Source organism: Lissotriton vulgaris, chromosome 4_1, assembly GCF_964263255.1.
Source record: "Lissotriton vulgaris chromosome 4_1, aLisVul1.2, whole genome shotgun sequence".
Taxonomy (NCBI): Eukaryota; Metazoa; Chordata; class Amphibia; order Caudata; family Salamandridae; genus Lissotriton; species Lissotriton vulgaris.
The window spans coordinates 1,487,956,449-1,487,983,066 of NC_141691.1; positions in this window are offsets into that span (position 1 = coordinate 1,487,956,449).

The window sequence follows — 26,618 nt, forward strand, 5'->3', positions numbered from 1 at the left end:
CATCCTAGGAAATAGGGAAGCCAAATAGCAAACACCCTCCCAAGCATCTTGTCCACAAACAAAATAAACTCCAGGAATAGCTGCATCTTCCTCTGTTAATATTTAAACAAGTCCTCCCAAAACTTCAAAAATATGTTCACAATTACTAATCCCAATATGTATTTTTCTAACCTGGTTTCGCCTTTTGTAAAAACATAATTTTCCTTTTTGTCTTCTGTCAAATTTCTATTTTGGATAAACCATTTTCTTTTAATATTCATCCTACTCTTTTTTTCCCAAACATTTCTTAAAACATCGACTTATTTATTTTTGCTGTTGAAAAGTTGAGCTCTCATTTCATCTAATGGTAATGAATTTCTTTTCTAATGGTCGCATTAAGCAGGTTAGGTTGTTCTCGTTTGACTTAAGAGTGTCTATGACTGTGGGTGATCCTTTGCTTGAGGATGATGATTCATTCTTTTCAGAAGGACTTTAGAAAGGATAATTTCATAATTGGAAAAACAATATTCCAAACGTTCCTGTCTAAAATAAACTTAGCAAAACAATACATGTAATTGCATATGACAATGGAATATGATAGCTTATGATGGCATTCCAACACTTCTGCTGCTAAATAAGGTAAATATGCACAATTGTAACAATTCTTAGCATCTAAAGTATGTGTATATTCTTGAACTAATCTAGAATAAAGATTTGTTGAAACCTCATCTTTTGAATAATCTATAAATGAAGCTTTAATTTTCTCTTATCTATTGTGTGCGCAGTCATTGTGTGGCAGGTGTAGACCTAAGTATTTCTAACTCAGTTGAGAAATTCATGCCAACTAAAATGAGTATAATAGCTATAAAATAATGTCTATTATTGTGACAAAAGCTACTACTCTACAATAGCCTTGGTAAGGATACACGTTTGTGTACAGTCAAACCTTAAGTAGAGTAATGGCAGCTGCCAGATTTATTTTCTGAGTTGACTTCTACATGTGCAAACATGCACATTTCTTGATTTATTACTTGCAGTTATTTCACTCGACTTATATACAGAAATCTTCGCAAGACATCCCGAATCCTACTCCATCTACTTCTAAATGTATTATCCCTACTCTTCTACTCCAACGTTTGCCCTAGGAAAATCTTCTTAACTTTTATTTGCTTTTAGTAATTGTTCTTTGTCAGTTATGATGCGGAAGCTAGAAAGAAAACATGCATTGATAGTGATTCAGGGAGATGATATTTTAGAATTTTTGTTGCCCACCTCCATATGAGGCGCTTCCAACACATGCAGATGGTGCTATAACATCCCCTGTTTATCCAAGCATGATTCAAATTGATAGACCACTTCTAGGACTTCCAATTATCCTTGCACCAACTGAAGCAACCCCTACTGTAATTGTTCCAGGGGGAGTACTGCTTAAATTGTGACTGTTCCTGCACCAGTATTATGAGTTGTGACAACACAGACATTACAAGTGCTGATTGCTACTGCACCAATAAACAGTGTTTCAAAAAGTACTGTTCAAGGAGTGGTAGGAGGAGTAGCTGCAACAGGGTTTAGCCTAACATCAGAGATTTCACAGATTGATGCATGGACACCACCACATAATGTTCAAACATTCAGAGAAGGGTGAAGAATTGTTGCTATGATGTCAATTGCCCAGGGAGAGACAGGACAATTTGAGGATTGGATTTTTCTCTCATGGTTTAAAGAGACTTCAGAGAATAAGAGATTGGGAGAATTAGAGAGACTTCCTGCTAGTCAAGAAAAGGAAACATTTTAAGATGAGCGGAAATTAAATGTAGAATTAGAAGAAAGTATCAGAGGATGTTTGGACATTTCACATTTCGATCAATATCAGGAAAATGAAGTTATCTATTTAAGGAAAGAAATTATGAGATATGCAGCTGCCACACATGATAAATTGACTGAATTGGCAGGGAAATATGAGGTGGATCTTACTAAGAGTGTTCCCTTACAAAGAAGCTTTAGGGCACAGCTAGATGATGAAGATATTGAGACAATGCGATCTTCCAGGATGAGATTACATGTTGCGAAACTCGTAAAATGCATCTGCAAATCGAGCAATTTTGACAGATTACAGAGCAAATGGCCAAAGAAACAGTCAGACGATACAAAGGTGATGGGAAAGCCACCAACAGCACCCATAAATGAAGATGAGTCTCTAACCTTTTCTATGAGGTAAATACCAAGTGGGCAGTATGTTCATCCACCATGGAGTAGAGGTAATCTTCCAACATTTAGGAACAATGTACTGCACAGTAGTATATACCAGTTGGCAGATTTGTGAACATTTCAAAGGTGCTGTGGACATATTTGAATACTTTCTTTCATATTGTGGTACTGAGTGATTTGTAGGCCGAATGCTAGATAGCTGTGCAATCGCCACATTCTGAACCTTCAAGGGATGTGCGTACTTGTGCCCCTTCACCTGTGGAAATGAATAAATATGAGGTGGTGATTATCTTTTTGAAAGGAAAATTTCCAGCAAGAGATATTGATTATCTAAAGATAATTAGAGCTACTCAGGAGGTCAAAGAGTCGGTGCATGCTTATTATGACTGATTGTTGCAGGTATTTAAATACACTGTGGACAAGAAAATCCCAAAAATGTAGAAATGGGGACTTTTGTGTCACAGTTCATTCTCAGGTTGTGAGCAGAGATCAGAATGAACATACAACAGAATGAGACTTGTTGGCATACAAAGCCTCTACATCAGATCCTGAGGTATGCAAACTACTGTAGTGAAGCAAAAGGGACACAAGGAGAGATTTATGCTTGTGCAGACAAAGCTGGCTCGAAAGCAGTTTCAGAACTAATCACATGGTGGAAATGTTGGTAGAATACTAGGTGATAGTTTTCAAGGTGGAGGTCAAATGATGGTAGGAGGAGTTGGAGTTTCACAGGGTAGAGTGCTTTGGCTGATCTGGATTCGGGAATAGACATTGCAACATTCAAGAAAATGGCTCCTTGTCAATATTGTAACAAGCTTGAGCATTAGAACAGAGAGTGTAGACAGAATCCAAATCGAGTTGGTGGTGAGAGTGCAATGTAAAGGGTAAATCAAGTGTAGATGAAAAATGCTCCAGTTCAGGTACCTGCCCAAAGAATGCAAATGCCATTACAGTCACAAAGTCCTATGAATCAAGTTCCATAAGCCCGATGACTCCACAGAATATAGGAAACATCAGATTTAATATGAATCTGGTACCAAGACCCAATTTAAATTAATTTCAAAATCAGAACCCATTCCAACAATTTCCCATTTTGGAGAATGAGAGTTTTGATTCTGACAATTCCCAATGACGGTGCTTTAGAGGAGAGGAAGGTTATGTACTTGCCACAATTTTAAAGGTAAACTAGAATGGCCCATTTAGAGTGGTTTGGAAAGAAGAGATTAATTTCCCCCAAGTGTCATTCTTTATCAACACAGGAGATCCCCGTTCAACAGATAGAACAGCAGAAGTCCCAGACCTACCCCTCTTGGGAAACAAGATCCAAGTTGTAGGTGTCACAAAAAAGCAAGTTACAAATCGTATTTCAAAGAAAGTCCCTGTTAAACTTGATGAATTTGAGGAAGACCATCAGTTTGTGATATGTGATTCAGGTATTATATATCTGTTAGGAAGGGATCTATTGCGAAAGTTACATTTCACCATCTAATTCACACCGATGATGTTGAATTTCAAACGCATGATGAGGATGTTGAATTCAAAATGGCAAGACAAAAAAAAGCTGTAGTTATATCCTGTGAGAACAGCTGATGATTTACATTCCAATTTGCGACAGACAGTGAAAGCAAACATATTGGATTTTGCAGGGAAAATTTCCCTTGTTTCTGATTCTTTTTTTCTGTAGCTCTAGCTGGATACATTCTAGCTCCCTCGACTATACACTTCCTCCACCTTTGCTGCCCTTTATCCCATGGAGCATCTGCATAATTTCACACTGCTCTTCTAGCTCTATTCTGGTAATTTTCTTTCTCCTTAACATGAACCACTCTCTCCCAAGTGTTTGATGAGTCATATTGTATGGGTCTAAGAGGTGACTTCATTTTCTTGTAAGTTTTCAATAATTTTTTAACCAAGAGTACTGTACTGTGGACATTTAAATGCTCCTTCATTTTCATTGACCTTGCACCATTGATGGAGCCATAAACAAGTATGAAGCTCTTCATTTGTCATCATGTAATGAGCCGGCATACTTCTGTTGGTGCCTCCTGAGCTCCACCAAGCTGGGACTCTTACATCTCCCCTCATCACCTCTCTAAAGCTTTAAAGCATTTAATTTTTTTAATTCAACAAATATTGGGCAGTGATCAAATTCAAAATGTCAATGTTTTGCTTCTGCTTTTAATTCTGTATATTCAATCTCTTCATCCACTCTGGTTGCAACCTCTCTTTTACATCCTATCTCAGTGTAATACTTGATGACTCATCAACCAATCTGTCTTTGCCAACGCAAAGCAATACAAAGTTTGAAAGATGACCCCTCGCTGATAATCAAACAGGCGGACAAAGGGGGCGCAGTCGTGTTATGGCCCAGAGACCAATATTTGAACGAAGGCTTGAAACAAGTCAACAATGAAACATGGTATCGAAAGGTACAAGAAGATCCCACAAAACACATCCAGGGTCTCATCTCACAGACATTGGTCGAGGGCAAGGATGAAGGATTCATTGGCCCTAAAGAATTTTATTTCCTCAACAAACAGTTTCCACGCATCCCAATATTATATCTTCTACCAAAGATCCACAAGAGCCTGGCCGACCCTCCCGGAAGGCCCATAGTCTCCGGTGTAGATTCCTGCTTGGAACCCATATCTAAATATGTCGATTTCTTTTTGAAACCTTTCATCAAAAATGTGAAATCATTTTTGAGAGACACTACCGATTTCCTAGGCAAGATTGAAGGAACACCGTTTGACCCCCACACCCAAATGATGATAACGATGGACGTAACGTCCTTATACACGCAAATTCCCCAGGAAGAGGCCCTGGAAGTGATAGAGTTGTACCTAGAGATGCGAGAGCGTCCCCATAGGTTACCTACATGTTTTATTCTAAAGTTGGCTGAAATCGCCCTCAAGAAAAATTATTTTGTATTCAATGACCAATTTTACATGCAAGTGAAGGGCACTGCCATGGGGTGTCCTTATGCCCCAGAAATGGCAGTGCTCTACATGGCACAATACGAAATGAGATTCATTGACAGTAACAATCCATACCAAAGAAATATCATCCAATGGTGGCGTTACTTTGATGACGTCTGGCTCCTGTGGCAGGGGAGCCAGACCGACCTAACCAGATTCCATGAATGGATCAACATGAGGCACAACGATATCAAATTTTCCATGGAGGCGAGTAACATTAGAATGACCTTTCTGGATGTAGAAGTCACTTGCCTTGATGGAGCATTGAAGGCCTCACTATATAGAAAGGCCACGGACAAAAATACAATCTTGCATCACAGTAGCCATCATCCGAGAAGTTTAAAAACTAATCTACCTTTTGGACAATTACTGCGTACACGCAGGAATTGTACGGAGATGAGTGACTTTGATCATCATGCAAAACTATTTTGCGAAGAGATGACGCACAGGGGTTATCCAAAGAAACTACTTAAGCATTCATACAAACGTGCCCGGTTCACGCCAAGAGAGTGTCTCTTACAAACAAAAGACAGGAAAGAACTGGACCGGTTAGTGTGCGTGACCACATTTGGTCCCGACACGCACAAAATGAGACAAACGATTCTCAAGAATTGGCACTTATTAAACGGGCTGGAATGCCCCTTCCCCCGTCCCATCTTCGCTTACAGAAAGAACAAAAGCATTGGACAACAAATTGTCAGAGCCAATGTAGCCTTGCCAAAACCGAAACATGACATCTTGTCTTGCTGGAACATGCCACCAATTGATGGGCATCATAGATGCGGCAATTGTGTGGCTTGTTCCAGCACATTTGAAGGCAGTGAATTTGTCCATCAAGGAACCAAGTGGAAGCATTCTGGCTTCTCCAATTGCAAGACTAAAAACGTTATATATGTTGTCCTGTGCCCATGCCAAAAGATCTACATTGGGAAAACGAACCAGCAAGTTAACCAACTCATAAGCCAGCACAGGTCCCGAATAAAAAGGAAAGTGTTAACGGCCCCCATGGTCGAACATTTCATGGAGAAATCCCATTCAGAACTAGAATTTAAATGGTCGGTACTGTTCACAATTGGTACAACACAGCGCCCCGCAGATGTTGACAAGGTGTTATTACAAAGGGAAGCCTATTTAATTCTTAAATTTAATAGCACACTCACAGGGCTGAACAGTATGTCTGAACTGTCGAGGATTTGAATGTTTTTCGACAATAGCTTCCTTGCGATTAGGAAATGACCCTCTACCCGTCTTGTTCTCACATGATCAATGCAGACATTCGGGAATTGTAAATATTATTTTTACATTCCCTCCCCTAAAACCCCGTTTCACATCTGAATTTTTTTTTTTAAATCAATTACATTCCATGTTCGCCAGAGGGTGCACGATTTGGTCCCCTCCAGGAAACATTTGGCGCCTCCAGCCCTAGGTGTTGGACTACACGTCCCAGAATGCCCCATGCCGCCAACCTGTTTGGTATTCAAATAGTACCAAGATGGCCCCCGCGCGTTGTCAGGCATTCAAGCTGAAGCCTCACACTGGGGACATCGATCTTTTCATCGCCGGTAAGAATAAGCCCTGCGTGTTCGTTTACACGTCTTGTTCATATGCGTTCATGGCGCTTACATTCATGCCGTTCCGCATTCCCCAACAGAGCGCGCCCTGCATCACGGAGCCGATCAGTAAAGCTCCATCTAAACGCCTGGGTCATTGAGCTACACGCCGCGAACCCAGGTAGGCTACAGTCCGCCTTCAAGCAAAGTTGTTGTTGTTTTTTCAATACATGGACAAGCAGTGACAATCACTCCGATTTTTCAGGTCGGAAAGTAACACGCAAATTGCTGTCATAGACCGGATCATTCTTCCCACCACATTATCAAGACGAAGGTACTGGCCCACTTTTAATTTCCTTAATTATGTAATGAAGCCTGCATTCCTGCATAGTACTAGCTTGTCGCTCTTTTAAAATGGGACAAGACCAGCGACCGCAATCTCCTCTCTCCAAAGAGGCGCCGGACGGTGCTCACTGAGGTAGGTGGCATTTCATGATACTATGCCGCCTGTTCAATATGATATTAGAATATCTTAATTTTCAAACAGTGCATACTCTATTTTATTATAGAATCAAACCATAGAGGTGCCGTCCCCCATGTCCACCATCCAAAACCCAAGGAGCCTGATACTCACAGGTACATTTCCTTACAATCTTACTGATTAGAGGCATTCAGTATAATATTAGGTTTTCACTAAAGGCCCATTTTTGTTTTATGTTCTACCCACAGACAACTCATAAAGCCCTGATGAGGGTTCGAAAACGTGTCATTCGAACCTGAAACGCGTCGGCATTCTGCAGGAGCCTAGTGCTTCATTAAGTGTTTCTGTAAAAAAGAAAAATACAGTTTTTGCTCTTGCTTTCACTGAGCTTTAGTTGTCATGCAATAGGAATTCATTTGTAAATATTAATGAACTGATGTGTTAATATGTTGTGTTCTGTGTTGCCATTTGTCTTATTGATTGTTTTCTTTTTCTCTTGAATTTTGTACAAGTTATGTAGTCATTGTGATGATTGCTAAAGTGTGTTTTTTCTGTCTCTAAAAAGAGATTCCATAAAAAAACAAAAAATATGAGAAATGGGTACAAATGAAATTACCTTCACAGGTGTCATTGACTTACACTTGTTTTCCTTTAAATAAATTTCAAACAATTGAGATTTGGGCAATTCATTTTTGTTTCCCATTATTACGGTCCAGCCCCCCTCAGTCCCACCACGGACCTGACTCCTTTGGTTGCCTCATAAACCAATCTCAGCACAACACTTCACAGCAACTGAGCTATCAAAGCATGGCACCCTCTGACATCATGAACCGATAACAGCATGGCGCTAACAGCAACTGTCCAATCTCAGCACAGCACAATATGATGTACTCCACAGTCTTCACAGCGGTTCACCCTCCTTTACAATTTTTCTCATACAGAAATGCTACATTCTAAGCAAGTATAATAAACTAATAATTTTAGTCTGTCCCAATAAAGGAATTCAAAGTAGTTTACTCATTCAAGAAATAATCGGAAATAAGCTTTAACACCCTCCAACTTCCTTATACACAAACACACAACTGAAACCTCTGCCAGTGGAAAATCACCCTGTCTGACGTAGCTTTCACTTTGCACAATAGGTTCCACTAACTCCAATCAATATTGGTACAATCACAACAACTCATTAAAATCCCTATCTCAATTTTTTGCCGTTGATAGTACCTCACAAATCTGCACAGCAAAACTTTAGTAGACAAATAGCACCACAATTTCAACTGTTTATTCCATGATCATAGACTTCTTCGAGTCTGATAACAACTTCAACTGCTCAACATTTAGGCAAAGGCCGCCATTGCAAATTGTGGATTATTACAAATGTGGATTATTGCACAAAACGCAAAACACATAATGAAATGAAACTTTTTGTAAAGTGCAAACTGTCGCTCCCAAGGGAGCCTCCTGGCGCTACCAGATACCATACTGCTGCAGATACCGATTGAGCTCTAGATGAGTGCGAGACATGAGTCATCAGCTGTTCCATATATCCACGTCTTTAGTGCCTTCCTGAACTGTTCTTCAGATTCTATTGATCCTAATTTGTTTGGCATGAAATTCCAAGCCGTTGCCCCTAACACAGTCGCTGACTTCCCTCCCCTTGTTTTAAGTTTGAAATCAGGTATTTTAAGGAGGTTAGAGGAAGTAGATCTAAGTGTCCTCCTTGTAGTGTAAGGCCTAAATCTTGTAGAGAGACATACTGGGCCTAATCGGCGCACTGCTCTAAAGGCTGTAAGAAGAAGTTTGAACAAAATTCTTTTGTGGAGCGGGAGCCAGTGAAGGCTTTTCAGAGCTGCTGAGGCTGACGCCCTATGGGGGAGCTTTAAGACCAATCTGGCCGCTGCATGTCGCATCACCTGTAATTTCTTCAGGGTGGATTTATTAACTCCTACTAGGAGGCTATTGCAGTAATCCAAATGAGAGAGTATTAGAGCCACTGCCACGGTTTTCCTGGCCTCAAGTGGAAGAAAGTCAAATAACTTTCTCAAGGTCCTAATTAGGCTGAAGCAGGTGCCCGCCACCTTTAATGCATAGGGTTTGAACGGGAGAGAGGCGTCGAACCATACCCCCAGGTTTTTTGCCACTTCCACGGAGGATGGAGGGGCTGCTGCTTCTGTAGGCCACCAGTTCCTGGGTTGGAAGGGATTATTTGTCCCAATTAATAGGATTTCTGTTTTTTCCATATTACAACAGAGGTTGCTGGTTTTCATCCATTTGATAACCACAGTGAGACAGGTTTTGAAGTTTTCCTCGGCCTCTGTAGAATTTTTTTCAAGGGACAGGATCAGCTGAGTATCATCAGCATAAGAGGTCGTTTCGATCCTGTACGATGAAATAAGAGAAATAAGTGGAGCCATTTAATTTTGAAAAGAAGTGGGCTAAGTGATGCACCCTGAGGGACACCCGTTGTGATGGTACGCTCAGAGGAAAGAAAAGTGCCCAGGGAGATAGCTTGTCTCCGGTTTGACAGGAACAATGTGATTCATGCCAGAGCCACATTTGAAATCCGCAAGATTTTAGTCTGGCTAGCAAGATGTTATGGGAGATAGTATCAAACGCAGCAGATAGATCCAAAAAGATCAACACTGCCTTCTTGCCACTGTCTGTGATGAATTTCAGGGTGTCCGATGTTTCCAGCAGCGCAGATTCCGTCGAATGTTTTGAGCGGAAGCCGGATTAACGGGGATGGAAGAACTGTGCTGCTTCAGCAAAACTGGAACGTTTGTTGTGAACCATTCACTCGGCGATCTTCCATAGAAACTGCAAAAGGGATATGGGTCAAAAATTGGAAAGATTAGCAGAGTCTATATTTTGTTTTTTCTTCAAAGGCTTTACGATGGCAAATTTCCATTCATCCGGCACTATCCCAGAGGATAAGGAGGAATTCACGATGTCATTGACCACAGGGTTCACTACATTGATAATCTGATGTAATATTGTTGGGGGGCAGGTATCCAGTGGTAAACCTGACTTACAGGCCATGATGGCATAATATGTCTGAGCTAAGGTGACAGTTTGGAAGGCTTGAAAGACCGGCTTGTTCTGTCTGTACTCTTGCTCATGTTCATTGGTAGGTTCAGGAATACTGAAGGTTTCAAAATCCATTTGTATGTTCTTAATTTTTTCTTCAAAGTGCATTGCAAAATCATCGCAAAGCATCTGAGAGGGCAGCATTTCTATATGCAGGACTTTAAGGTCAATAAAAGATTTTACAATTTCAGAAATCTCTGTTTGGTTTTGTTTTGCCATGGCTATTCTGTTACAGAAGTACTCTTTTTTGGCTGATTTAATAGCCAGATGAAATTGTTTCCTATATGTTTTGAAAATATGTAGATTTGACACTTCATATCCCCTTCTACATTTTCGTTCTAGTTGTTTGCAGTACAGATGTTGCTGCGCTAGATCTTTCGTAAACCATGGATCGTTATGTAATTTCCTATAGCCCTTTCTGGTGGTATGCTTTAAGGGAATTAACTCCTCACTTATATTTGTCATCCAGTTATGGAAATGGTGAGAATCCTCTGCAGGCTCACCAGTTAGGGTAGGTATCTTACTTTGGGCAATTAAAGGTAGGCTGGTGTTCGTGGCTAGTAGATGCCATTTACGTCCTAGCCTAGCAGTCCTGTTTGTGGCTACTTGTTCCGACTTAGGCGTTGGATGGCCAGAGGAATCAAATAGTGATCTGACCAGGCCTGTGGAATAGAGGCCTCTACCTGAATTGAAGTAAGATTAGAGCAGACTGCATCTATGGTATGTCCTGCCCTATGTGTCAGCCCTTGCACTAATTGCTTCTTGCCCAATAAAGTAGTTAATTCCAGAAAGGTAATTGCACCCGCGTTGTCATTACATTCCAGATGTAGGTTTATACCTCCCAACAAGGTAAGATTTGCATATCTGAGTAGGGCTTGACTAAGGGTGTCCCCTAGTGAGTCCAGAAAGATATTACTATTGGGCAGTAAACTAATATTCCAGAGAAAGAACATGATCCGTTTATGGTACAGCAGAAACCAAGACGTTCTGCTCCCTTGAGTTCGTTAAGGCTAAAAGTCTTCCATTGGAGAGTATCTCTGTGGATAATAGCCACTCCCCCCTACCAATCTCTCTGGTCTTTCCTGCAGATAGTAAAGTTGGGGGGCAGGGCTACTACAATATCCGGGTGCAGTCCTCTGCTAACCAAGTTTCCGTAATGCATAGAAAGTCTAACTCATTATGTATGATTAGCTTTCTGATGTCCAGCGCATGTTTCACTTAGGAGCGTGCATTAATCAAACCCCCTTTTATAACAGCTTGACGGGTACCTCCTTCATGTTTTGTCCTAATATGATTGAATGCGACCATTGGTACCTGTGTATGACATTTCCAGCAAGCAACAGGGCCCCTGATTTTATCTACCTCCAGATAATGTCCGCAAGATTTCTTTGTATTCAACTGTCTAAGAAAGTTTGATGTGAATACTTTATCTGCTTGAAGACCTGAAGCATGGCTGGCACTGGAAGCATTCCGGACGCGGACGGGCGCAGACGGGCGAGCCTTTGACACGACTGCGCGTCAGCACCATTTCCTGCTTTTCAAGTGTGGAGCCGGAGGTCTCAGAAGCTGCGGTGGACCGGGGAGCAGACGCGATGAGCAAGAGTCTTTTAGAAAGTAAGAAACAATTCTAGAGATGCCCCTTGTAATCCCTCAATGTTGTGGAACTTCGATGCAGTAAGCTTTAACAGGTGCAGAACGGCGATATATTAAAATACAAAGCGCAATGCAGAAACAAAGTAAAATGAAGAATTAAAAAAAAACTATTTACACCAAGCAGTGTGACTAGCTTCGAATACCTGCTGGCAGCGTTTGTCTAATGAGCGACAATGCAAATCCTGCTTTTCAAGTGTGGAGCAGGAGGTCTTGTGGAAAGACTAGACGTCTTCCCTCAAAGATGGCGCCCGTCACTGTCCAGGCGGAAGTGAGGGAAAATGTAGCATCAAATCTCCCTCCACACAAACAGCAAAAGCTGCGGTGGACCGGGGAACAGACGCGAAGAGCAAGAGTCTTTTAGAAAGTAAGAAACAATTCCAGAGATGCCCCTTGTAATCCTTCAATATTGTGGAACTTCGATGCAGTAAGATTTAACAGGTGCAGAGCGGCGATTTATTAAAATACAAAGCGCAATGCAGAAACAAAGTAAAATGAAGAATTTTAAAAAACAATTTACACCAATCAGTGTGACTAGCTTCGAATACCTGCTGGCAACGTTTGTCCTCAACATAGGAACGTAATCTCTAAAAGACAAAGTTGACACATAACCCTAATCATACTCACACATCCACTACTGCAACCATCTTAGAATCAGACTGTCAGACCTGGAGCATCCTGCGCTGTAGCCTGGGATAGACTATATCCTGTTAAGTGCATTTCATGTATGGGCGGATAAAGGCCGCTTTACGTTCATTAGAAAATCAAACTTCATCTAAAGTTCCTGACAAGAAACTACATTTGTAGTCCTTCCCTATGGAGAGTTTAAAAATTCTTTGCGCCAGCAACCCGTGCTTGGATTACATTCCCTTCATTGTTACCATGCCCTCCACCTGCCTTCCTGATTCCCCTCTCGCCTCTACTGCAGCTGGTGGTTCCTGGTCGGATGTTCCCTCGCAGAAAGCCGCTGCCGTTTAACTATATCCTGGTGTGAAATCTATTAGCGTGTTTCGGATTTCCTTCATTTTCGACACGCTTGTTGACTACCAACAACAGACTCCCGCTATTGAAAGGCAGTGGATGGTCTTGTTATTGCCAACAGCGGACCGGATCTCTTGAACTATTCTACTCCCTGGGGGCATTCTTTCTTAGCGCAGGATAACTACAACTCCATGGGAGCATTCTTTCATAGTGCAGCAGCCCTACATCTCACTGGAGGTATTCTTTCTTAGCGCAGGAGCGCTAAAACTTTCGGGAGGTATTGTTTCTTAGCGCAGGAGCGCTACAAGGGCAGTGCACTGAAAAAACGTATAGAACTTGCTTTTCCTCATTTACTAGAGGTCTATTTTGACTTCCATGACATTCAAAAGGCTATGTCTGAACTAAAGAAATACATTTTTGGAACAAGCCCAATGAGGAGTGATTGAAACTCCTGGATACTTCTTACCAAGGTTATTGTTGGAGGAATTCACGGTGAGTGAATCTTTGCTCACTCAAATGTAAAAGGCACTTAGGTTAGAGAATGGAGAGCTATAGGTTTTGTGGGGTACATCATGTCCTAATAGGTTATCTTGCTTCTCTATTTCAGTTGGCGATTCAGACTAAACACTCCCTTGTTTAAAGTATCACTTCCTTGCTAATCTGAGCTGGTGTGGTCCTTCAGAGAATCTATCCCCTATCTCCCTGAAGAGAGTGGCCTATGAGTGAGTTGTATCTAAGTCTCCACTCAGCTTTAACTTCGGAGAGAGCGGGGGGACTACTCTTCATTCCTGTGGGTTCAGGGAATACAGGTTAGAGGTTATTCTGTAAGTGACACAGACCTCCGTCAGTCTTCAAGTTTGGGCTTTGGCATAAAGGATATGGACTATCCTAAATTAGGGCAGATAATTTCAGCTCCTCTCTCTTGTGACACTAACCATCCTCTCCTACCACTTGATGGAGTATTGTTTCTATATGTCAATCTTTGGGTGAGTTCATTAAACAACCCCTGCAGGGATAATCAAAGTAAAGGTCTCAGTTCACAGTCACGTAAAGAGTTTTGATTGAAAGAGAGAGAGAGAGAAAGATCAATGCTCAAGCATAACTCTTTTGCATGCCAGACTGGAAATGTATTGTCAGTCATAAATCAGCAAACATAAAATTACCCTAAATACCCTCTCATGAAGAGAAGTCATGGAGATACAAAGACAACTCTCTTTTCAGAATGTCTGGGAAAAGTAAATCATGAAGGATCTGCTCCTGGGTTCTGAGGTTTAAGCTTACCCCTTTTTCTTGGAACATGCACTAATATAAACACACAAAGTCTATGTTGCAACATTATTTTCTTTCATCTTCTTCAACCATCAATAGAATTGTTGCAAACTCCCGGGAACAGGTTCTCTCCCCATATTCTCATCAGACCATAACAGACTTTCAGATATTAGCCCAAGGAAATGTTACAATGTTAATTTCTTTGGGTACAAACTTCTTCCCATGAATCTTTCTTTCTGTTGTTATTGTCCTTTCCCGATGAGACCCTCACTATCAGTCGTTTAATACAAATTAGAACATTGGAATGTTGGGAGCTCCATTGAAAACAATGGAGTGCTCCGGGCTTATAATGGCTGGTATAAGCCTGGAGCTCCAACATTCCAATGTTTCTTTGTTCACAGCTCTGGCTGTGAACAAAGGCTTCAGGGAACCTGAGGGGATTCCAATCCCCTCACGCTCCCAAAAGGCTTTGTTTTTTTTGTTAGAACATTCCGTCCTGTTCCGTCATGTTCTAATAGCCTTATAGCCCTTCGTAGATGGGCTATACCGCTATTAAAGTCCCTCTCCCTTGTTAAAGGCCCTTGCCTTCGGCTCGGGGCCTTTAACGTTGGAGAGGGCCTTTAATAGCCGGTATAGCCCTCTACGGCGGGCTATAAGGCTATAATAAGTATTCCGAAGTTTCAAAATGAGTAGCAAAGAGAAGAAAAACATTGTGCACAAACAGTTATTCAATGTGAAAAACAGGCCTTTCTTGGCTAATACATTAGTAATCATTTAATCAAAAGTTAGGTTATCTCTGCCCTGCATTTTCATTTACGAGCAGGCCTATAACTTTTGAGTACGATTACCTACTACAAATGTTACATTTAGCACATGTTTAATTTAAACAAAACATTGTTTGCATTATTAATATATGTTTTTCAATCGCAAGTTAAGATTGGCTGCAGCAGCACAACGCAGTTACAGCCTGATTCATCAAAGACCCGTTTTGCGAGTCTATAATAGCGATTCATAAGGAATCGCTATTACAGACTCGCAAAACGGGATTCATGTAGGAATCACAAAAAGAATTGCGATTCCTACACATTCCTTATTTGCGATTAGCAAATTGCTAATCGCAAATAAGGAATAACTCCCCATTCATTCCTATGGGCCAAAAGGCCCATAGGAATGAATGGGGAGTATTCCTTATTTGCGATTAGCAATTAGCTAATCGCAAATAAGATAGGGATTTAAAGGGTGCCAGGGGTGTCCAAAGGACACCCTGTAGCACCCCTTAAATGCAAATTGAAACAGGTGTTGCGCACACACATGTCCAAAGGACATGTGTGTGTGCAACATGCAACTTAGAAAAATGCTTTTAAAAGCATTTTTCTAAGTTTTCGCTATTTACCACGAGGTTTGACCTCGCGGTAAATAGCGGGCCGAAATTGCGAATTCGCAATTTTTATATGGATGATGAATTGCATTTAAGGAATCTCAAATAGAGATTCCTTAAATGTAATTCCTCGCAAAATAGCGAAATCGCTTTTACCGATTTTTGCATTTGGGATGATGAATCCCAAATGCAAAAATAGCGCTCGCAAAGGGCCAGATTCTCAGAATCTGGCCCTTTGCGAGCCGATTTCGGCTTGATGAATCAGGCTGTTAGGCTTTACTTAGAGGCAATGTATAAAAAATGTATACAGTACTTCAAACAGTAAGAAAGTGAAAACACACCAATTTAGAACAATAGAGTACAATTGAGTGAATTAATTGAGACCAAAACTAGAAAAATCAAATCCGTAGACCCGTAGATATGCATCTTGAATGATTTAAATGAAAATAGTGCCTAGCAGCACACAGCCTCAACTGTGGTTATCTGGTTGCGGCAGACCGCAATTGAGCATCAGCCAGATACAAGGACCAAGTTAGGCCAGCTGAAGAAAGTAACGCAAATCCTGGTTGTGGAACGTTGCAAGATCCTGTGTCGAGGATGTGTCACACAGCAGTGGTTCCAGGGTGCAGCAACATGTGATGTGAAATTGTGGATCGAGGATGCATCATGCTGTGGTTGTTCTGGTGAGTTGCAGGGCTGCAATGCAAAATCCTGCACTGCCTCAGCTTTGCCCACAGGACCACAACTGGGTGTGATGTAACGTAATATTACTCCTCTCTTTACACACCCTAACTATAATTATTCACTCATACTTGCAAATGCTCTTGAGTTGATCAATTTGGAAGTTTCTCGGCTATAAATTAGGATGCAAGCTGCAATGTGTTTAGTCAGCAGAGCCAAACTGGGTGTGTCCAGTCTCTAATGTCCGTGTTAGATTTTATATACGAGAGTGGTGTAAGCAGGTCGATAAATCCCACCCGATCCTTGCCACTGCATATAAATTAAGCAAGAGTGGTGCGAATAGGATTCCAATTTCCATTTTTAAAAAATAAATAAAAAAAGTCTGCTAGTTTGCCACATACAAGACAAAAGAGACCCTGTTGTAGACAAGACCCAGGTATACGTGTCCCACTCTGAAGGAGTGTACTGTTAAGGGGGCCATTCTATGATGGAATGTGTACTGCTCACCTTCTCACACCAGAGGTTTCATTTGCACAGCTGTGTTGAGCGAAGGAAAGCATGACGTCACGCGATGTGTCTGTGATGAGACATCAGCAGAAAAAAGGAACAAAACGACAGCAGCATGCACCTACAGCAAAGAAACAGCAGCATGTGTTTACAGCAAAGAGACAGCAGCACTGCAATAGAGGAAAAAGCAGCATAGGAGTGGAGCTGTAAGACAACATTGTAGAAGTGGAGCAGATGCAGCAACACAGGAATGCAGGCAGGAGAGAACAGGACAGGATTAAAGCTAAGAGACAGCAGCACAGGTAGTGGAGCAAGGAGACACCAAAACAGGGAGCAGTGGGGCAGCAGTGCAAGAGTGAAGCGAAGAGACAGGTAGCAAGACGGCACAACAGGAGTGCAGGAGGGAGACAGCTGCACAGATATGGAGAAAAGGGTAGCATTTTATCACCCATCCAAACAGTATTTTTAAGGAGGAATGTGTGCCATATCTGCCACTGATTCGATGACCATGCACGTGGGTCATGAAATCTATGGGGCAGATTTATTATAACTGGCGCATCCCCAGGGATGCGCCAGTTATTTTGCGCCGCTGCTCCGCCACCCATGGTGCGCCGCATTTACAATGCGGCGCACCATGGGGCAAAAACGGCACAGATGCGTGACGCATCTGTGCCGTAAAGGTGGCGCATTGCTGGAGTTGCGTCGTAAGCGTGACGCAGATCCAGCAAGGCTCGGGGGTACCCCATCTTTACAATGCTGCGTCAAGACCTACGCCTGCTTCAAGCAGGCGCAGGGTTTTGACGCAGCATTGGCCTGAAAGTGACTGAGTGCAATCTTATAGATTTCACTCAGCCACTTTTGCGAGGCGCACCTGCCCCGTAACGCCCACCCTGCGCCGGAACGCCCACAAGAGGCGCAGGGCTTTACAACGTGATGCATCTGCCTAGATGCGTCACGTTGTAAATGGGTCGTAGGGATGCGCCACGTTTACGCCGCAGTTGTGTGACGCAAACGTGGCGCATTCCCAACATAAATCTGCCCCTTTATTCTCACCATCTTCCTCCACGCAGAAGCATTTCATTTCTAAGAACTCACAGCAAGTCAATAAGGCTAAGCGTCAGCCAGTGCATAAAGGTGCGTGGCCATGTTTATGTTATGGTGTCCTGTGAGAGCACAAATATCTAGTGACTGCTTTTAAATTCCAAATATGCTGTCTCACTGTCACTGGAACATGTGACGTTTATGCTGCTCGCACATCTCTGCACCAACCTTTCAACCTCTTTAGCTATCTTCTTGGAAGTGGGATCAACGCGTATCTCACACATGAATCTTTTACATTACGGTGTGCATGGGTTTGCACAGAATACACTTTGTGGTGCAACCCACAAGTCTGACTCCTGTGTATTCTGATTAAGGATCTGCATTCAGAAGCCCTGCGTAGCATTGGTGGAAACATATATTGGTGAAGGGAGTGTGAGTGGTCTTCCTCCAGATTCTTCACTGATTTTTACCTGTATGTGCCCTCTGGCCCACTTGAAGAATGAGTGCTCATTCAAGACAACTGTACAGGGGCCACTGCTGATCTATAGAAAGCAAATACAGATGTGGCAGGTGGAAGCATTTAATCTCCTGAGACAGCTTCTGCTGCTCTGCAAGTGACTCTCTTTCAAGCACCACTCTTTTCTGCAAATGTGCCATAGCTACGGGTGGGTGGATCTTTAATGCTAGTCCACGGAACACTGTAGAGTACAACTCAGTGAGTGCAGTCCACACCTAACATTCAAGTTCACTTTCAAGGGTCTGTGACTAAGGTGCCACCACTTGGGAGGCCAGGAGTCACAGCAGAGTCCAGCTACTAGGTTCAAAGTGGATAGAGCCCTTTCTGTCCAAAGTGGTTAGAGCCTTTTCTGTCCCTGAGGCTCTGATCAGGAGGACAGCCAACTAGCCTTTGGAGTCACTCTGGTGGTCCTGAGTTCAAGATGTAGGTACAGTCGTTCTCATTCAGGCAGCAGGGCAACAGAGTAACAGTTTATCCTGCAGAACAGCGCAGCAGTCCTTCTGAATCTTCGACAGGTCCAGAGGTGTATTGAAGAGTTAGGTCTGGGGGTCCAAAATGTATACCCGTGCCCAATTTGAAGTAGGAGAAGGTTCTGCAGTTTTCCACCCTCACAGGTCTTTGGAATTTCAGCCTCCCTGCCCTGGCTCCAGCTTGTCTGGGGATACAAAAACTAGTGTGAAAACCCTTTGTGAGCATGCTGGGCAGGACCTTTGTGATGTACGTTTCCTCCCCCTCATCAAGTCACAGATGGCCCATCCTGACAACAACTATGCCCCCCTTTGTCTCACTGTCTGGGAGCAATACACAAAGAGAAAGTGCCAGCGACACCTAGTCATATGAACCAGCATACAGGTTGCAGGCACCAAATAGTTGGGACAAGAAAATTGCAACTTTCTGAAAGTGGTATTTTCAGAATTGTGACTTAAAAGCTGAATTTACCATTAGAGAGGGCTTTAATTTACAATTTAGACACCTAATTTAATATTCCTTCCTACTCCCACTTGAAATTTATCACTTACTAAATGTAATACGTTAGCCCATGTTCTTCTATGAGAGAGGCAGGCCTTGAAGTTGTGAAAACACATTATTCTGTTTCTCACTACCAGAACATGCCAAAGTTAAAAGTGTATGTCCACTTTTTAAATGAACTGCACCCTTTCCTGTGGGGTATTTAAGGCACTTGGGGGCATTTTATCAAGTACGGCGTTAAAATTATTGCGCCGGTTTAGCGGCAGAAAACTGCTGCTAAAGCGGCAATAATAGGCTTGATAATATGCCCTGGAGAATTCCAATAGGCGCCCATGTTCACACCAGAACATGGACATCTATTGGAATTCACAAGAGCATATTATCAAGCTCATTATCGCCGCTTTAGCAGCAGTTTTCTGCTGCTGAACCAGTGATCATTTTTAACGGCGTTCTTAATAATATGCTCCACAGCTCTTCTGAATAGTGGTAAAGTGTGCTGAGTCCTAAGGCCAACAAAAACAAGATCAGCTAAAATGGAGGAGTGAAGCAAAAGGTTTGGAGAAGACCACCCAAAGGCTGACAGATCAGACAGATCCACAAGCTAAATATGTGTAAGTTGAACATGTTGTACATCAACTGCAATTCATACACTAGTTTTAAGAGTTATGGCAGTCGTCTAAATAGTCAAATATGAAATATATACAAATCTGTGTTATTTGTTTAGATAAACTACTGAACATCACTACAGTTTAATTTTATGTTGATCTCAGTGTGAAATCTGGGTCTGTGCCAACCTCTTATTTATACCTCTAAGTACAATCTTCCGGGTTTTCCTGCAGCTTTGTGAACTAAAAAATGAAGTGGTAGAATAATTTTATAATAACATTTGCACTTGCATCCCTTTTCAATCACTTGACTGAGTTCAAACCAGATTTCCTGTATTATAACCCTCCATATACACCCATGCCAATCTTGGAGATGTGCTTGCCACTTTTTAATCAGGTGAATAAAGTTCCTTTTGTCTATACTAGGAGTAAGTCTAAGGCCATTTTTATAATAAAAAACAACTTCAATAGTATTGTAGGTTGAGTTCAACTTCTTCTATCTGTGCCACCCAACCTGTGTATGTCATTACAGCACTGTAAATAGCACACATATTTGAAGTATATACAAGTGTATACATGAAGTAATGTAAATGGTTTGATTTGAAAAGCATTTAATGAATGTACACGTAAATGAAATATATTTGAGTGAATACATGAAGTAACATTTATGTTTTGAATTGAAAAGCATCTCATGAATGTGTCACTCAGTAAAATAAATCCATGTTCCTGGCAAATATACCATGAACTATTGCTGTGGTGTAATATGTGTTAAAAATGTAAGAATTTTGATACTACCTTGACCCTTTCTCGAACGTAATGATCTGGTGTGTGGCGTCTGGTGTGCGGTGGTGTGTGTGCTGTGCAGGTGAAGTGCTAGTGAGTGCAGTTGAAAGGTCCTACCATGGAGCATGGGTCAGCACACTGACAGTGTTTGCTGTGGTGTCTAAGATCAGGGATGTAGAGGTTGGCTTTGTTGTATCTTCAGGGGTGGCAGGGCCAGGGGTGGTGGCTCTGGCATCGTCCAGGCACCGACAGACACAGATATGCTGCAGCGTGCAGCACATAGGTCCTGTGGTGAGTGGGGCTTCTACTGCTGGGAAGAACCGTAAGCAAGGAAACCCAGGTGAAAAAACCCCAGCAGCAGCCGTGTCTGTGGATCGGGATGAAAGAAGCAGGACCTGGAGGCCACAGTCAACTGGCAAGCTAGGTGTCCAGGTGTCTAATGATGTGGTATCACTGCCGACTGCATTCCATTGGTCCTGGGTTGAGCAGGGCTTCTGTTTGCAGGAAGAATGCTGAACGGAAAAATCTGGGAGTGGTAGTGTCACTGGATCAGGCTGAAACAAGCAGGAACTGGAGGCCACAAGCAAGTGGCAAGCTATGTGTCCAGGTGCCGGACTGGTAACCAAAAGTAGCCCTGACAAAAATGTACAAACCAGCCCGCTCCCTACCTCCTCTGTCTCTATCCTCTTTCCTGCCGGCTGTAATCAACAGGGGAGGTAGAGATGGCAACAACAACCCTCTGCCATCACAAACCGGCCTCCAATGGCACTAACCCACCAGTGGAATGCCCAATGGAATAAACAGGATGTTACTGGTGTATTTTACTAGCCAAACAACAGCCAAGATACACATTTTTCTAGCTTTTACATGAGCCCCATGCCCTCCTAATACATAACTGCATGTAATGTAATCAGTGACTTAAAGCAAAATCATTTCCCCCATAGAATGTGATGATGGAGGTGCCCCTGAGTCTCCCATATATCTCAGAAATTGTTTGGCCTTGGGTTGAATGGGGGTCCCCTAAAGGGTAGGGTTGGGGCCTGGAGGGCTGCCCTAACCGGCACTGCAGGAACAGTGTTACGCCCATGAACATAATCATTTATTGATTCAGTAAGTAATGACTAGGAAAATGATCATGCACTCAGTAACAACAGGAAACATTAAATATTCTTTGGTCTGACAGTTGTAGATTTACAGGAATCTGCATTTGGTATGTGTAGAAATAAAGAATTCCAGTAGACAGTTCTTGTAGTTGTAGTTTATTCCTTAAGTTATAGCTTAGTAAGTTCTAATATAAGTCTTAATGTAAGTTCTTAATATAAGCCCCACCAGGAGGGGCCTCCTGGCTGCCCAGCCCATCTTCTCTAGCTGCTCTTACTTCAAGCACAAACCTCCTTAACATTCTAAATGATATCACATAGCAAGAGCATCAGAGCCAGGGAGATTCATTACATAAGAAGGAGATTACTACAGTATGCATTGAAAATAATGTGACACTACAAGTCCCGACATGCACCTGCATCTATGAAGAGGGGGATGTCGTCAACCCAAACTTCAATTCTTGGCAAGCAGCAAACTCAGTACACAAACAGCGCGTCATGGGTTAAATGCCTATAGAAAGCATTCTAAATGTACCTTGTCTTGCCATGAAGCTGTGGGTCTTTCAGTTGATGGAGAACATTTTGTGAAGGCAAAGTAAAATGTTCCAATCGGGTTGAATTGTCATGCTTGCCGCATTGGATATTTCATTGTGATGCTGAATATGTCTTCAAGACAGACATGGAGTGGGTACGAGTTGAGGTGGTAAGAGGTTTGACAAGACCCAAAACAACATTACATGTCCTAGAAAAATGTTTCACCTGATCTTATTTGAATTGCTTAACCCCAAAAATGCTGGGCCTTCCCTCTCCTGCCCCAGTGCAGGGCCCTTTTCTGGCTATTTGGGGTAGTTCAAACTTAGGACTCCACAACTTTTTTCACCTAGAGTGTCCTTTTTATACAATATCCTGGGGATTCTAAAGGTACCCAGAGTTTATGGATTCCCCTGTGATCCAGTGATTGTGTGCATGGTTCCCCTGTGTTGGGACCATGCACACAATCACTGGATCACAGAAGGGCCCAAACGCAAACCACACTAGGCAGTGCAGAGCTGCAGTGCTAATGACAGGTGGACAGATACCAGAGTTAGTTAAGGGGCGTAAGTATATATTAAATAGGATGGGCCTTAGGGCAGACCCCTATAGCACTCCATGTAGTAGTTGTTTGAATTCTGATCTGAAAGGAGGAAGTGAGATGGCTTGCCATCTCACAGACTGATAGGATTCAACCCATTTGAGGAAGCTGCCTTCCACTCCAATCACTTTTAATCTATGGATGAGAATTCGGTGGTCGATGGTGGCAAATGCTGCTGACAGATCTAATAAAATCAAGACTGCTTATTTTCCCCTATCAACTCTTCTCCTCAGTTCATCGGTTGCAATTATTAGGGGTGACTTCATATCGTGGGCTGGTCTAAAGATCATCTGTTCAGGTTCTAGCAATTGATTAGATTCCAGAAAATTTGCAGTATTCTACTAGCATACGTTACTACAATCTTAACTAGGTAGGAGAGCTGAGAGATTGGTCAAAGTTGCTGGATCTTTTGTATCTGCATGTGGTTTCTTAAATAAGGTGGTAACTAGTGCTTTCTTCAATAATATTGGAACTGATCCTGATGTAGTTCAGGTCCTTTCTCTTTGCAGATTTTGTATGGTATGGGGTCTAAAACCGAGCTGGACAAGATTGACGGCACTAGCATCTTGAAATTTTCCTAATTTAGAAGGTCAATTTCGGCCAGCTTCATGCCTGGCTCTGCCTGCTGCAAGGTTATCTTGGGGCTGCTAAAGGGGTTCTTGAGTACCTCAGACATGTCAGGGTTTTCCCCTGTTTTGTTGGGTTTTCTTTGATAATGTCCTTTATGATTAGGTCTACTTTGTTATGGAAAAAGTTCGATAGTGTGTGACATAATTTCTGTATTGGTTCTACTATTTGTTTTATGCAGTTTTGGTGGGCGAGTTCTTTGACAATCTCGAAGATCTTTTTTGTTTCCTTAACTGCATGAGTAATGGTGCTAGTGTAATAGTGTTCCTTTGCCTTTCCTTATTTCAGTTGTATAATATTTTGTTTCTTCTTTTCATCGTAACTTGTCTTCCTCTATGTATGATTTTCTCCATTGTTTTTTTTGTTTTCTAACTTGCGACTTTATTAACTTCAGGGCTTTTGTATACCATGGGGCTAAAGATTTTTGTTTAGGTGTCAGCAATTTTATTGGGATAAGTTCATTTAGTGAGCTAATAGTTCATTCTGTGGGTGATTATAGTAGGAGTCTACTGACTCTTTCATCATGGAAGCAGTATTCCTTCCATCTGAGATCCTTAATTTTGCCCAGGCTCTTCCCTGTATCTTCGTTCTAGTGGATTTTGAGTACTGTTTTGGTTAAGCCCTGTTAGCTCTAAATTTGATAAAAAATCGGGTAAAATTGGAAAAAGATTTTCATAGGTTATGGAGGTCATCTGGAGGTTGTCTGTTTTAGTGGAATTCAGTTTAAGGCAGTTTAAGGCAGTTTGAATCCATTCAAAAGCCGACCTCCCATACTCAGATCTGAAATGATTCATTTAAATTGGGACCCTTCTTTGAAATGGAGACCACAATTTGAGTACCATCCGCATAGGAGATGATGGACAGACTGAATGATTTAACCATGGTGGCCAGTGAGGTAACATGAACATTAAAAAAGAGTAGGATTCACTTTGGAGCCCTGAGGGACCCGCACAGCAGGAACAAAGGTTTAGATGTAAAAACACCTATGGACACAGTCTGAATGCTCTCTGCTAGACATTATCTAAAAAGGGCTAACACTGCCCCATCTAAACACAATTCCGTAAGCCGCTTCAGCAGAAGATCATGATTGACTGTGTCAAAAGCCGCAGTGAGGTCAAGAAGAATGAGAGCAGCTTGGCCTCCCTCATCCACAGTAGCCCTAACCATCTCAGTTGCTACAGTAAGGGCAGATCCAGCAGAATGCCCCATCCGGAACCCAAATTGGGAATCGTCCAGTAGCTGATTGTAGTCCAGAAAGGCAGATAATTTACGGTTAATTTCCTTCTCCAGTATTTTAGCTGGAAAGAGCAGCCTAGAGCTAGGTCTGTAACCATTGGGATCGAGCCCATTCAAGTTTGCTTTTTTAGGCAGCGGGAGAATTGAAGCAACTTTCCAAACTTTAGGAAAAAGACCAGTCCTGAAGGCGGAATTGAAACTGGTAGTCAGATAGACAGCAATCTGGTCAGAAAGAAGCTGTACAATTCTGGGAGAGCAAGGGTCGTGAGGTAAACCTGACTTAGTGGAAAGAACCAGCTGTTTGACTTGTTCTACTGAGGGAGGGTTAAACCCAGCAAAGGAGAACTTCTCACTGTCCCTTCTACTGGAAGGTGCTATTATATGCAAATAAAACGTATGATAAATCAACTCTAGTTTATTCAGAAAGAATGAGGCTACTGAGTCACAAAATTCCTGATTAATATTAACCATATATGTAACCGCCAAGGATGAAAGTTTGAAGGCGGCTTGAAAAAGGGCTTTGGATGTACAGCTAGCTTTTACAATAGAATTAATAAAATACAGTGATTTTTCTTTCAAAACAAGCTTTTTATATTCCGCCAGTAAAGATTTATGTTCATCTATTTCTATGTTATCGTACTTTTCCCTCCACTTACATACTTGGCAACCTGCAGCATTTTCCCGAACCTTGGAGCTGTAGGCCTCTTTCTTCTGGGAACCATCTGTTTGACTGGAGCCACCAGATGTATGGCTCCGACCAACCAAATGTCTGGGTCATTGGACAAGGCAGGTTGTGAATTTAATAGAATTGTATTCAGTTCATGACCTATAATCTTATTGCATTATCGAAAATTGATTAACTTCTTAGAAGCCTTTCCTTGGACTATCCCGTGGGCCAAAAGAATATCTCATGTCACTGCACAGTGTTCGGACCATGTAACTGGTAATATTGCTAAATTCACCAGATCCCATCTAAGGTATGGCCAGGCCGATGGGTTGGCCCCACTACATGTTACTCTAGGCCAAAACCAGACATAAAGGTCTAACAAAGCCACAGTGTCAGGGTCGCTACATTTCTCTAAGTGAAAATTAAGATCACCCAGTGAGGTAAAGTCAACGATAAATAAAGAGGATTCTAATGGCTGGCCAATGGCATCAAGAAACTGAGATTTAGCACCTGGAGGTCGATACAGCTGGAGTCCATTAAGCGACTAGGTCTTTGACAGCTGTAATTTAAAAACAAAACCGTCAAACTGTAAATTGGGATTGGGGGAGTAAGTTGCTGATAGCATATCACAATGAATTACAGCAAGCCCCCCATCCCTCCTTTCTTTCCTCACCTGACTATGTATCCTATTATTGGGCAGAACTAATACATTTTAATCAGGTCCGTAGGACTGATCTACTCAGGTTTCCATCACAAAAACTAAATCCAGCTGATGGGTATTGATCTGCTCAGTCATTTCCAGATGATGCTTAACTGCAGCTCTGGTGGTATTTAAGGCACATTTAACCTTAGGGCCTGAATCTGAGCTGCACTGTGCAAAGTTTTTTCATAATGTACTGAGTATAGACCACTTCATATGGTAAAATATGTACAGTGAAAAATGGGTATCAAGGAAACCTATGTATTTCAGAAAAGAGTTTAGGAGCAGTGGTTATGTGTACATATCTAAATGTGTGGGTACTCATACTAGCATAGGATTTAGAAGGTATTTTTCAAAATGTCTTTTTTATTTACACTGGCTTAGATTTGGAAGCCACACATGCAGCAGCATTCAATTGATAATAACAAATGTTCCACTATTCTATGCTCCCACATTTCTTCCAATAAAAATGGTGCTTCGCTTATGTGGGTG